The following is an 11,775-nucleotide window of genomic DNA, read 5'->3' as shown; positions in this document are numbered from 1 at the left end:
ACATATACAACTTCACAAATCCTCACCACACACACACACACAGAGGCACACCTGCGTCTTTCACACTCTCTCTCTCTGGCTCTCAAGTCCCAAATACAGGAATAGACTCAGATGGAGTTACATATATATATGCCACATACACAAGAACACCAGCCCTCCCAGACGCCATCCTTCCAGGTGTCCCTTTACAAACACAAGTATCCCCCAATCCACACATAAATATATTTACTGAACATTTTCCATACCTTTTTTGCATATGATTTGAACATATTTTTATGTATGGTCACATTACTACAGAAACTCCCTCCATACAACCAAGTCCTCACATACATACACAGCAACACACATACACATTCATACGCATCCTCCTTCCCAACAAAGGCAAAAGTCTGTGCTCAATATATTCTAGTGCTTTTTTACTTGGTGGATGGGATTTGAAGGAGGGACTGGATAGCTAGGTGAATTGGAGAAGGACTTTTCCTAATGGTTCTTAGCATGGTGGAAAAGTCCATCAAGGACATTTGAAATCCCTCACAGAGTTCACTCCCTTGGCCTATAGACAAGACACCAGCGGTAACCTTTAGCAGCTGCCAAAAGCATCTAAGGCTCTCTTAGTCCTGCTATGCTAGCTGACCTTTGCAAGGAATCCTGGGTATTTTGAACTAAGAACATTTAGTATAAGAAACAAAACAAACCAAAATAAAACCAAAAATCTTCCCCTGACATTTAAGAACAATACTAAAGCATCCGTCCAAATTCACCTGGCAGGCTTGACCTGCGGCAAGACGGCAAAGAAGGATAAGTTGATTTTAAAGCCCACTGACCCTGGATGTCCTCTTGGAGTGTGCCCCCTCCCCCCTCCCCACACATGCTCTGGAACCTCACTGTCCCCTACCAGGCTGACTCTGTTCTGGCCAAAGAAGAGCAGAACTGGGAAAAGGCTTTTAGAGTTGACTAGAAGGAAGTCATGGGCACTTTTAGAAGGAGCAGTGAGTCTATTAGATCTAAGATCCAAGTGGTGGGTACTGTGATCTGCATAGGAAGTTTCCGGTCCAGTTAGTTTTTATCCAAGTCCCACCAGCCTGCCCATTAAAAAGTTCAAATGTGGCTCGGCTGAAAAGCAATCAGGTCTGTTATTGACACTGTTTCATTCTGAATAGCACAGAGGACTAAAGGCTTTCTTTACTTAGTTCATTAGTTAGCTAACAAGCATTTTCCAAGCACCTACTGTGCATGGAGCACTGTCCCAGACACTCGGCTCTTGCCGTTGCTGCTTCTGCTATTGAATTTCTGAATACAGGCTGTTGCCAGACATCCAATTTTCTGAGTGCCTGCTCTGACAGGGAACAATGACTAATGAACCAAACATCAGGGAGGGCCCTCTGATCTCCAGCACAGAACATGCCCATAAAGGCAGAGTCTAATTTGTTCAGCAAGCAGCTGCCAATTCTTCTGGGATCTTAATTACCTGGAGCAGTTTATATGGGTGAATCCCCTTGGGAGAGAAACCCTGAACTCTGTCTTTCTCACACCCTATCATAGGCCAGGCCCTATAAATGGCTTTAACCTCCAGTCACTACACATGGGTACAAAGTCCAGGCCACGGTGGTTCAGGCATTTGGTCACTGCACACAACCCTCCTTCACACCTCTACACACACTTCCCTAAACACACACACATACACACACACACACACACACACATGCACACACACAGGCAGTGGTGTGTTATAGCGGAAAGCACTCTTGACTGCAAGTCAGGAGATCTTGGTACCAGCCTAGCTCTGCCTCTGCTTCTCTGTGTGACCTTGGGCAAGACTTTTTCTGTCTCTGGGCTTCTGTTATAAGGTGAGGGGTGGGACCAGATGATTTCTGTGAGCCTTTCCATTTCTAGGACTTGACACTCTGCCTCCTGAGCCTCAAGGGAGTTGTGCAACCAGGTTAGGTTTGTAAACTGGGGATGAGGAAAGATAGGGATGGTGGCGGGCTCAAGCAGTCACCGTCACAAGGAGGGGAAATCTCCCTGGCTCCTTGGGCCAGCCCTTCCCAAATTTCCATACTATTTCTAAGAAGTTTCACAAACCCGGCTGGGGGATCCGGGCGGAACTGTTGGCTCTGGTATTCCCTTCAGCCTCATCTCCCTCCCCCGTCATTCCTTTTATAACCCTTGTTCCAACTCTCTCCTTCCTTTTAACCAGCCCTTCAGTTCATACTGACTAGCTCCCTTTAGCAAGCTCTTCAGAGAGACCAGTGATTAAATGGTCTCCAGAGTCTCCTGAGTCTGTAAAATGTAAATAACAGCCCCTGCCCTGGCGGCCTTCACAGGCTTTCCAAAGGATCAAATAAGATAAAGTCTGTGAAAGCGCTTTGGAAATTGTCAAGTGCTATGCAAATGCGAGGGATTATTATTAATGATGGGTGGGGAAGCAGTCACGTGATACGAGGAGGAGCAGAGTGCCAACTTGCCTTCCTTCCTCACCATCTTTGCTGGGTGAAGGCACTGGCATTGCCAACCAGCCTGTAGCCAGCTAACACATCAGTAGAGGTGGCTCTTTGATTAGCCGTACCCCCTCATTGTCCCCTAGCAGAGTACAGAGCCAGAGGAAAGAGGACAAGGAAGGAATAGGTTAATTTGGGTATGGAGAGAGAAAAGCCTAGGGTAGTGATTTTTTTTAAGTGAATCTTTTCTTTCAAACAGAGTCTCACAATTGAAACCCAATTTATAAAACAGATGAAAGCAGAACTATTCTAGCTGAAGTTGAGGCAAGGCCCATGGAGTCCCACTGGCTGGGCTCTCTGCTTGCCCTTGAGATCACTCTGGTGGATCCCTAGGGCTCTAAAGGAGCACACTGGAAAACTGGGAGTGCGGAGCAGGAGCTCTTGCCTGGCACCTGGTGCTCCAGACATCCAGGGGGCAGCCACAGCCTGGGCCCTGGAGCAATGGGGGTACAAGGCACAGAGAAGAGGATGAGAGAACACTACAGAAAGGCAGACAGAGTTGGGGTCAACACCTTTTGTTTACTCAGCAGCCTTGTCTAGGGTCCCAGGCCTGCATTCTCGGGTCACCCTAGGATGGGGCTGCAGCTTTGCAAATCCGTGCTAGAAAACCCACGGAAAACGTGGGTCTACAAATGGGTAAAACAAAGGATGGGACCAAATGAACGAACATGAGCAGGGCTCCTGCTTTTTCACTTAGCTTTGGGTGGGGGAGGAGTTGCTCCCCAGGGTGAGTCTGCTGAAGCAGCTCCTTCTAGTCTGTGAGCATCCTTGGCACGGGAGGAGGAAAAGGCCAGAAGGAAATAGACATCTTTAGGTGGGCTCAGCGGCCAGTCAGACAGAAATTTGCCACTGGCCCAGGGGCTGGGCAGAAGAGGAGTGGTGGAAATGCGAGTGAGCACAACTGTGGACCCGGCATTCCAAGCAGGGAGTGTTGGGACTGGGCAGGACTAGAGTCCTGAAGCCTGAGACATAGACCAAGGAGAGAGAGCTAGGGAGTTGGGGGGCGGGGAAACAGTAGGCGCCCTCCTGGAGCACTTGCTCCATTTTCCCATCCTCCCTGCCCAAACAGGCTCAGCGACAGGGCACAGATGACTGACTAGGCAGAAACCGATCAGATACTGCAGGTACAAGCTGAGGGTTCCAAGCCGGATAGGGGTATGTGTGGCCAAGACTTTCATGCAGCCAGGACATGGGTGGTTGCTGACTCCTTAAGGCAGATGGAACAGTGTCAGGGATTTCGTTAGAGTCACTGTAACTAGGAGGATATAATAATAACAATAAAAAAATCACCTTAGAGTAAATGATGCTGGCATCTGAGAAACATCCGGTGCTGGAATTTCTATATTACTCAGGCCCTTTGCAAAAGCCCAGCATCTTTCTCTAGGAGATTCTTATTCCACATGTGTCTTCCCCTGATTCCTTTTCCACATGTGGTGGCCTAGAGCTCCTTCTCAAATTACCCTGAGGTAGCTGCTGCAGAGACACGTTTGCTGTGCCAGGGCTGAGCAGGAAATGGGTAACCCAGAGCAGAGGATCAGCAGCAAAAACCATTTGCGCTCGAAGGAAACGAGAGCATTTGGAATTCCGGTGTGCCTGGGCGGAGAGGAAGAGGTCGTTACACCGGCCCAGACAGTCTTTGTCCCTGCTCTTCTGGAAAGGAGCAGTGGGATCATCTCGGAAAATGTGTTGGATGAGAGAATCACTTGGCGAAGGGTTACTTCCCCTGCATAAGCCTGTGTGAGCACAGACACTGGGAAGGAGGTGGAGGGGGGGCTCCTGAGGGACCTGGGGAGGAACAGAACTCAAGGAGGAAAGAAGAGCAAATGAGCCAAAAATAGCTTTGCAACAGACCCTTGGAAGGGCTGTAACCCTTGCTTGGTGAATGGTTAGAGCTCCTCCCTTCAAACGAGAATGGTTTTGCTATTACAAGTAATTGCCTCACTCTTGCTTTCTCAGATACTGGAAAAGTCAACTGAGTCAGGTACACACACACACACACATACACACATGAGGGGGGATTGCCAATTTCTTCCCAGCATCTTCCAAAAGTGGCTGCTGGCTGGTGATGGGAGAACACAGAGGCCTACACCGAAGTTAGCTAAGCTGGAGCCTTTCCCCAGTGCCTGCCCCCTGTGTCTGGGCTTACATGGAGGTGGGGGCAGGGCATAGCCAGGACCCTCCCAGTCCCCTTGGCTAAAGTCAACCACATCCCAAAGGATGGCTGTACTCAGAGATGGAGAGGGTGGCTACCTGATTGGTACGATTTGAGGGGCTAAAGGTGAGCAGAACCTCGCCCCAAAAGGTCAGCTCCATGAGCCCCTAGCTGAACCTGCAGTGCTCGCTTAGCTTACTCCTATCAAAGGTCCAGGTCTAAAGAGAAATGTGACTTGGGCAGGGGAAGCACATTCAGCTACTACCAGCTGTTTACACCTTGGCTAGATTGTTGTATCACATTAGCAGTAGCAGAAAGCAAGCCTCCCCCAGAGGAATGGTTAAGAGGTGGAGAGATCAGGCAAGTTCTGGAACATGAGCTATCTATCACCCTGTAGCTGAGAGCTCTGAGCAGCTGGGGGTAGTTTGAGGGAGCCTATGCTAGAAGGGAGGATGGGGGAGAAAAGAGAGTGTCAAAACCAGTTCTACCCAGTTCACCATTTTTTGAGGGAGGTGCCTGTTTCCTCTACCCAGGCTGAAATGTTTCAGATTTGGCAATTAAGTTTACAGCAAGAGAGATAAAAAATCTCCTCTCCAGACTGAGGCATTTCCCCAGAATTCAGACTCATCTCCTGCCACTTAGTGCTGGGACCACACGCACGTGAGGAGGCACGAGGTCTGGAGCCAGGGGTGCCGTTCACCTTCCCTACTGGGCTTCAAGGCCTGGCCTGGCCCACCCGTTGCTTCCTGAGAAGAGGAGCGTGACAACAGTCACTAGTTCTTTGTCCTGGCGGGGAATCTGCTCCCTTGGCCAAGCCCCCGCCCTGGAGACAAAGAATAGAAGAACACACAGAAAGCTGCACCTGGAAGCCAGGAGTCTGTTTCCATTGGTGCCGGGCACAGACCCGAGTGGAGTGGGTGCTCCCAAAGACAGCTGTTTGGACCTTACAGCTGCGGTCCCTTGGCATTGGAGAGGCTAGATGCCATTTGGACAACTAGAGCCCGAAAGACGGAGCACTGCCGCCCAGCTTCTATTCCCCAGAGACACCCCAGGAGCCTAGTGATGTTGCCAAAGGAGCAATCCTGGCAGCCTTGCAGCAGGGAAAGGGACGTGGAGGAAAGGCTCAGTCCCAGGCTCAGCAGAGAGCCCATAGGTAAAAATGCAGCCAGCAGGCAAAAATGCAAAACTCAATTCACAAAGACTACAAAGAATTAAGTCGAGATAGAGCCAGAACGAGTGAGCCCCCAGCCTCTGTGGGCTGCAGGGACTGGAGGAACCCTCTCCATCCAAGTGGCCACAGGGCCTGCCACGATGTCAAGGCATCAGCCGCAAGCTGCTATGGCTGGCTCGAGGGTCTGGGGTCCATCCCCTTGGCCTTTAACTGCCAGGCGAAAAGCAGCAACAAGTCTCTGCTCTCCTCCCTTCACCTACAGCTTGGCCCCTGGCAGGGTGCACCTGGCAGGCTCTGCTCTGTTTTCTTAAGTGTGTGCTGAGCCAGAGAGGAGCGAGGAGGGAGGATGGACTCGAGGAAGGGAGGAAGGGCCAGGATGCTGGCCTCCTGAGGTAGCCCGATTCCGAATGAATACACTACTGACTGTGAAAGGCAGCAGCGCTGTCTCTTCCAATTCTAGCACTTCTGGGAGTCATTTCTCAGCTCACACTTCCCTCCTGTGACAGATACATAAATCCTTGGCTGAAGAGGCTGCCGTGCCCCTTCCTGTCTCAGACGTGATTTTCCTCAGATGAATTGCACCACCTCCTTCAGACTCACATAGGTCAGGCGACGAGACCAAGCACAGTGAAACAGCCATCAGGCTATGGCGAAGAGGGAGAAGGGAACTATGATTTCCTATCAACTCCCTGGCCCTGTGTCTCCCCAAGTCAAACTAGGTACCGGTGGACAGGCCCTCTAGACCTTCCTGGACAAGTCCATGCCATAAACGACCATATGACACATTCCAACAACACAGACAGAAGACTTCTGTATGTCTGAAACCCAACTTCCAAGTATTTCAGGGTGGCTTTTCCACTTTGGGAAATGTCTGTGGCAATGCTTGTTCTCAGCTTAGCTTCTCCCTGCGCCCTTAGGCTCTCTTAGGTTCTCCTAAGAGAGGTTTCTGTATACTCCAGGGATGCAAGCTCATTTTCGTATCAGTCCAAATAATTAGGAAGGCAGAACTACTGGGAAAAAATTAGACCTATAGTGCAATTTCAAAGCTAGCTATACATGTTTTTATTTGGTATAACTTTTATTTTGGATTTTCTGTGCCACACTTCCAGTGTTAGGTACCCCAGCCACGTGAAATTCAACTATGATGGTATTTGGAACCTGTGTGTGAGTGGATAATTGATTTTTGCAAGAATCTTCTTTATTTATGGACTGGTGTCAAAGTGACTTTACATGCCTGAGTACCTGGAGACCAGCTTGAGGGAGGTGGGGGTAACCTGGGATTCAGTGACTGCTATGGATAGTCCCCAAAGTGGATAATGAATATATGGGTAGTCAAAATGTGACTCTATCCAGATACAAGAATGGGGCTATGTGGATAGGGCAGCTAAAGACAGAGGCTGCAATGAATTGTACGCACACAATTTAGTATCATTAAGGAACAAGCATGATCCTGGATGCTCTAAATAGAAAAGAAGCCCGTAGGAACTCTGAGGTCATCTTCCTTCTCTATTTCATGGCCATTGGCCACTAATGAAACCCTAGGCTGCTCCAGTCTCTCTTGGGGCAGCTAACTCAGGGGAGTAGGGCAGGTGATTGGATCCTCCAAGGTCCAGTAAATTTTGCTCTGTTCCTAACTTGCCATCTTGCAAATGTGTGTCACTGGTCAGAGGAGAGACTTGGGTGATTGGCTAAAGACAGATGTGTCTGCTATACTCTTAGCTGTTACAGAGGACAGAATGAAGTTTCTGGTGGAGAATTTGGAGATTGTGTAAGGGATGGAGAAACACAACCTGGTTCAAAGTCTTTTTTAAAATACAGATTTTGCCAATTTGGAAAAGAGTGCTGACAAAGGACATAATAACAACCATTTAAGCATATTAAGAGGTGTATCAGGAAGCTGGAGGACAGAATTTAGGAGGAACAGTTTCAGAGAGCAGAGGTTGTTAAACACTGGAACATACGAGCAAAGGACATTGTGGTATTTTCTTTCTTAGAGGTGTTGGAAACTTAGCTGTCTCTGCTTGAGCCTTTTACTGAAGACAGCTCCAGGGGCAACATAGGGAAGACATGCAAGGCTCCTGAGGTACAACCCAGGCGGAAAGCAGGAAACCAGACCCTTTATCACCTTTCCGCTTCTTTCCAGGGCTCACCTCACAATCTGCAAGGTGAGCCCTGGAGGAAGCCGGACTAATAATCATGTTCCCTATCTCAGGGCAATGGAAGGAGGAAATGGTGCAAGCTTATTTACACAGAGCCCATCACAAATTCCCGGCAGAAGCGGCAACCCTCTTGTACAGTTTGATTTTATACAAATTTCCCACCAAATCTTGCCCAAATCTGTCCGGAAATCAGCACAGGTCCATGAGAAATTGCCACAGTGACATATTTCCTGTCCTTTTACTGTGGCTTTGTGCATTCAGAGAAAAATTGGAACCTCTTTCACTTGCTTCCCGGAAATAGTCCTTATACTGGAGTTAAATGTGCCCATGAACAATGCTGAGAAGAATCAGTGGAAGCTGGTGAGGACTACCCCACCAGCTTCCCAGTGGCCATGTCCCTGTGTATGCCACAGCATGGTAGAGACTGGGCCTTGGAGCCAGGGAAAGGCTTGCTGCTGATCTGAGTGTTGAGTATCATGGGGCAGAGCAGGACACCAGGGATATAAAAATAGCGGCGTGTTCTTACACTTGGAATTGGGCTGTCAGAGGGGGCCTTCCAGCTAGGTGTACGTGGATGAGATGATCTCAAATCACACTGTATGGCTCCTATTGCCTGCCTCTGCTAACACAGTGTGGTAGGATGGCCCCAAATCCAATGATGTGCATACCGCTCTCTAGATTCTAGCCATAACTGAAGGCTGCCAGTATCGTTATTTATTTAATATTTTCTCTAATGTAACGTCAAGCAGATTCACTGTTTAAAAATGCCTTGACCTTGGAAATATTTTTGAAATCGTATGGTGTATGTGTTAGACACACTCCCCATCCCCATACATGTTAAATAAATTAATAGCTATAAAAATAGAAAAACAAAGTTAGTCCACATACCACCAAAAATCATCTTACACACCACTAGAGTGTGTTTACCACACTCGGGGGAACAGTGCTCTCTGTATAGTGCACGCAGATGGCCCCCACCGCCAACAAGCACGGCTTTATTTCCTCCTGCAATGTAAAGCCGGCGGGGCTTTAGGCCACCGAATGGCCGGGATGCCATCCTGAGCCTGCCTCCTTCACGTCTTCCTCTCAGGGCCAGGGCCCGGGCCCTTATTATTTTCCTCCTTTCAAGGTGCTGGCCCCAGCCAAGGCTAGAGTTTGCAGCAGAACACAGGGCCCTTATTCTCGGTCAAGTGCTCTTTCCCTCGAGCTATTTCCCCGTTGAGAATTCCTCACTAGACCTCACTTAACTCGGACAGTGCCCTCTGTGGAGTGGACTTCCTCAGCCCTGGCCCCAGGGGCTGCTTCGGCTGGAGTGCCCCAAGCCCACATCAGTAGCATGCCTGTCCAGCCCGGAGCTCGCCCGGGTCCCAGCAACCTCCCGCTGGGAAACGGGGAGCACGTGGTGCACTTCGCTGGAAACACCGTCTTCCCTGGGAAGCCAGCGACCCCCGCCTCCTCTGAGCTTGCTCCCCAGGTGGTCAGGAGACAAAGGAGCCCCGCAGCAAGAACACGAGAGGAGGGGCCAAAGCATTCTGCAAGCCAGAAACATTGTGCCAATATCGCCTAAACACAACAACTGTCTAACAATCAGGGCTAACCAACAAGGGAACCGGCTTCTGGGTAAATGCCCTCAAGCTGAAGCAGCGTGTCCACCCCTGGGGATGCTTTACAAGAGAGTCCTGATTTGGCTGGAGAGTTAAGGGCCTTCGGTGGCTTATAGCTTTTTGTTGTTGTTGTTAAAAAGATAAACATCCCCCATCCCCATCCTCTGCCTCCCCCCTACCAGTCTAACCTGGACACTCTCAGGGACTCTGGATACAAAGTCCTCAGGGGGCAGAACTGAGTGAGGTGGGGCTGAGGCTGGGAGCTCTGGCCACTCGTCTCCCCAGGCTCTCAGAGACCCCTAACTTCCACCACCCACTGGGAGATGCCTTCTAGTTCAGGGCAGCCCAGCTTGAAAATCCTCGGTGAGGAAATGCAAGCCAGGTGAGGATCCAAACCCTTCTAACTTTTAAAAGACACATGCAGATTCTTATTTGTGACCTTGTTTGTTTGGGGGGTGTAACCTCTATTTGGTGAGGGTGGTGGCACAATCAACCTCCCCTCTTTTTTTCTGTCCTCCTCTTAAACTCTCCCCTCTTTCCCTTTCCTCCCTCAAATTCATCTTTACCCTGGCCTCTCCTCCCTCCCCCCAACTCTCTCCTCCCTTTCTCCCTTCTCTCCTTTCTGCAGCCCCTAAGGCACCGAGGAGGACCATAGGGCTCTATCTAGTGCAGCACTATTCCCTGCAGGAATTCTAAGGTCACTTGCAACCATAGGAATCTATGATTGATTAACTGAGGGGCAAGAAATGATTGAACGGAGTGAGCCAAGAAGAAGGAGGGACAGTGGAGGAGGGAGCAGAGCGTGAGGCATTGAGGGTGAGCCACTAGGGCAGTGGGCAGGTGTCTGGACAGGTGGGGGTGGTTCCTCTTCTACTTACTCTCCGTACCACAGCTTTCCCAGCAGTGGAGAGGCTGGTGGGTACACAATTGGCAGAGGACATTGGAGATGATCCACCATGTAGGGACCCCAAGCTCTCATCCTTGGCCTGGCCAGGAGCTGTCTGGTTAGTGAAATGTCACCTACTATGGCTATGGACCCTCACCATATAACCCAGGGAGAGATGACCCATTCTGAATGCAGTGAAATGTACCAAACACCAACACTCACCCAACAGATTAGTTTCTGGTAGCTCATCTCTGCATCAGTGGGGGAGAGTAGCTATATATAGCAGCCGTCAAATTCTCAAAGGGCCCTGCATTGAGTCATGCAGCGGTGGGTCTGGTGAAAGTAGGGGTTTACCAAGAAACCAGGTTTCTAAGACAGGGGGCCAATCTAGTCTTTCTTCTTAGGCAGTCTTTTAGATCTGGATGTGAACATCCAAGACCTGAAAATCCCCCTAATTCAAATGAGAATTTCCACAAAGACACACTTGAAGAACTCAAGAAATACATCCTGGGTTGAGGACCTGAGCTTTGGGGCAGAAGGGGCCACTGGGAGACATTTGGTAAAGGGCCAATTAGTAACTACACACTGACCACACCCCCAAACACCCTGGTTCTCCTTACTAACTCATTCCTTGAGTTCCGAAAATTGACCCTAATGTTCTGTTCAGCCTAGACCCTCTCTTGGGATCATGACTCTTTACACATTTACCATCTTCTCCTTTCCTTTTATTGTTCTTGTGAACCCCTTCTTCCTCACCCCCATCATTCTAACATTCAGGGGTTCAATGACTTTCAAGTGTGCATGCATCCCATCTACATACATCAAGATTTTAGAGGTATAGTCTTCCAGAATATCTGAATTGGAAGAGAGCCTAGAGACCTTCTTGTCTCTCCCCTCCCCCATTTTTTAAGTAGAGAAAGCAGCCCATAGAAGGGCAGGGAGTTACTTACTCAAGCTCAAGCATCAGATTGGTGGCAAAGTCAGGACTCGAACCCAGATCTTCTGGATCCAAATCCGACCCACTTTCCACCACCTCAAGCTGTAGCTCTTCCAGGAACTGTGCCTCCTCCACGAGTTCAGGGTCCTCCCCAAGCTGTGGCTCCTCCAGCCTTTCCCCCTTCATCTCACTGCTGCCCAGGGAAACCTTGATTGCCTGGCTGCACTGTGGTTGGTTTCTCTCTCTCTCTCTCTCCCCTCTCCCCCTCTCTCTTTCTCTGCTTCTGCCTCCCTCTCACTCTCTAGCTCTATCTCTGTAGCTGCCGGGCTAGGGCGGGAGCAACTGGAAACTCTTTTCCAGGCTCAGAA

At 49.6% G+C, this 11,775-nt stretch overlaps 1 protein-coding gene across 2 annotated transcripts in view; it reads right to left on the bottom strand.

Annotated features, from left to right (window-relative positions):
* The window catches only part of TSC22D3 (TSC22 domain family member 3), a 39,511-nt gene that overhangs the window by 12,823 nt on the left and 14,913 nt on the right, over positions 1-11,775 (bottom strand). The gene's annotated exons all lie outside the window — the stretch shown is intronic.

Source organism: Camelus ferus, chromosome X (assembly GCF_009834535.1).
Source record: "Camelus ferus isolate YT-003-E chromosome X, BCGSAC_Cfer_1.0, whole genome shotgun sequence".
NCBI lineage: Eukaryota > Metazoa > Chordata > Mammalia > Artiodactyla > Camelidae > Camelus > Camelus ferus.
Note: the sequence above shows the minus strand (reverse complement) of the source record. Positions and strands in the feature narration are given on the sequence as shown.